The sequence below is a fragment of the Fundulus heteroclitus genome, unplaced genomic scaffold, assembly GCF_011125445.2.
Source record: "Fundulus heteroclitus isolate FHET01 unplaced genomic scaffold, MU-UCD_Fhet_4.1 scaffold_59, whole genome shotgun sequence".
NCBI lineage: Eukaryota > Metazoa > Chordata > Actinopteri > Cyprinodontiformes > Fundulidae > Fundulus > Fundulus heteroclitus.
The window spans coordinates 751,247-753,674 of record NW_023397022.1 but is presented as its reverse complement, the minus strand read 5'-3'; positions in this window follow the sequence as shown (position 1 = coordinate 753,674).

Here is a 2,428-nt window from a genome sequence, read left to right as displayed (position 1 = left end):
TGAAAAATTTGAAAAATTTGAAGAATTTGAAGATTAAGAACAACTAGAAAATTTCTCTCTAAAGGAAGTACAGACTCTGTGAAGCAGAAGTTTGTACGAGCTTCCTAGAGCTACTTCCGGTTAGCAACATGCTAACCATTAGCCGCTAACAAGGTTGTGTTCAGTATCACCTGGTGATTGTACTCTGTCAGTTTGGTCCAAATCCTGTACTGGGAAGTGCCTCAAAAAGGGCTGCCAATACTTAATGTCACCAAACGTGACCAAAGTTCATGGGTCAGATCTGCCTCCTTTAGCAACTCAGCCTCACCACATCTGGGCCCAGAACTCAACATTTGACCAAAATGGTCAGTAGCGCCATTTCCCACAGGTGGGTGGTGCTGTATTGGCCAATTGGGTCGTGTCTGGGCATCATGCCAGGTCCTGTTGGAAGCAAAGGCCCAATAGGAAAGCATGTGACATCCAAAATGGGACAGAAAAGTGACATATCGCTGAAAGTCACTTGAAAATTTTAAAATGTCAAGAGGAAGTGACTGCGAATTTCAGGCTCCTACATTAATCACAGCCACTGCAGGGGATGTTGAAAGTTGCCATTCTATCCGAATGGAGCTTCTTCCTCTGGCCCCCAGAGTTCCGTCGTCATGGAAACTCACTGACACAGCTGCAGCGGGCCGTCTACCGAAGTGCAGAGACTTTGTGTCAGAGGCTGCTATTGGATTATAATGGAGAACTTTGCCTCAAACAACGCTCCATATCTCCTGTATCGTAAATGGTAGAGATGTAATTTTTTCAGCGTTTAATTCTTAACGGATAGGGGAAGAAGACATGCTATCGGTTTTTGCTGGAAAAAGTTTAATAAAGGCATAAAAAATTATGATATAAAGGGAATTTTTAGCGATTTTCAGAAATCCTCTACAAAGGTTCCCGAACAAATCGCTCTAGCTGAAAAAGTATAAGAGATATCAAAATAATTCTTTCACTCTGAGTATCAGCAGGCTTTTGAGGACTATGGAGTTTATTTTTAGGTTTGTACAAAAATCGGTGTAGGCACAGCGACGATGTAAAAAGTGGATGATGTGGAAGAATGAAGCTCCAAAGCGTTTTAAGGATTTTGCACATTCGCTACTCCCGAACAAATTGTTCCTGTGGCAAAACCGTAACAGCTATCAACAAAATTCTTTTTTTATGAGTGCCAGAAGGGTCGGGACATGAATGTGTGAAAGTCTCATGCCTCTACATGAAACGGTTTAGGAGTAGCGACGATGTAGAAAAGTGCCTCATTTGGGGAGATTGAAGTCTGATCCTGTTTTAGCATTTTCCCAAAACGCTACTCCCGAACAAATTGTTCCTGCGGCAAAACCGTAACATTTATCAACAAAATTTCTCTTTTGTGAGCACCAGAAGGGTCGGGACATGAATGTGTGAAAGTCTGATTCCTCTACATGAAACGGTTTAGGAGTAGCAACGATGCGAAAACATGTGATGTTTTGGATTTTCAGACGTCATTTTTGAAAACCGCTCCATAGGAAATGAATGGGGAAGGTTTCGGGTTAGTATCGCTCTGAGGTGATTTGCGAAAAATCTATAAATCCCACACCAATGATGGTTACATTTTCCGAATCCAGACAAAAATTCCTACGTTTTGATGTATAATTTATGTGGATAGGGTGAAAATTGAGCGAGTGAGAAGAAGTTGTTCGGAGAAGAAGAATTTGTTGAATTTCTAGAGTGCGCACTCTAAACGAGGCTCCTTGACGACCATAGCAACGCATGTTATTTGCTGAATTTCTTGAAAAACGAAAATAATTTTAAAGACGTACTATACGAAAATGGTGAAAGATATGAAAAAGCTGAAACATACCATAATAGCCAAAAGATATCACTACGTTTTAAAAGTTGAATGGCGTTTATAGGTGAAAGTAGGCTGAAGCAGTAAGATGACAAAAAGTTGAAATATTTGAAGAATTTGAAGGATTTTTCATTCATTTCAATGAGAGCGAAAAACTCACAAAAAGTGAAATATTTTAATTACTATAAAAGTTATAATGACGAAAAGACATAGCGGTAATGTCGTGAAAGAGCTGTACGTTCTGATACGAAAATCGTTGAAATCGGTTGAAGTTTGAAAGAGTAGTTAGACGCACAAAAATGTACGGAATAATAATAATAACTAGAAAAAGCTGTTCCTACGCAACAGCGAGTGAGAATGCTAATCTGCAGAATGATTGAGCAGAAGATGCAGAAAACATTGAAATCAGATTTGAAGAATTTTAAAAAATGTAAAAATTTGAAGGAATTTGAAAAAGTTAGAAAAATTGAAAGAAATAGAAGAATTTGAAGAATTTGTAAAATTTGAAGAATTTGAAAAAATTTAAGAATTTGAAAATTTTTTCAAAAATTTTAAGAATTTGAAAAAATTTGAAAAATTTGA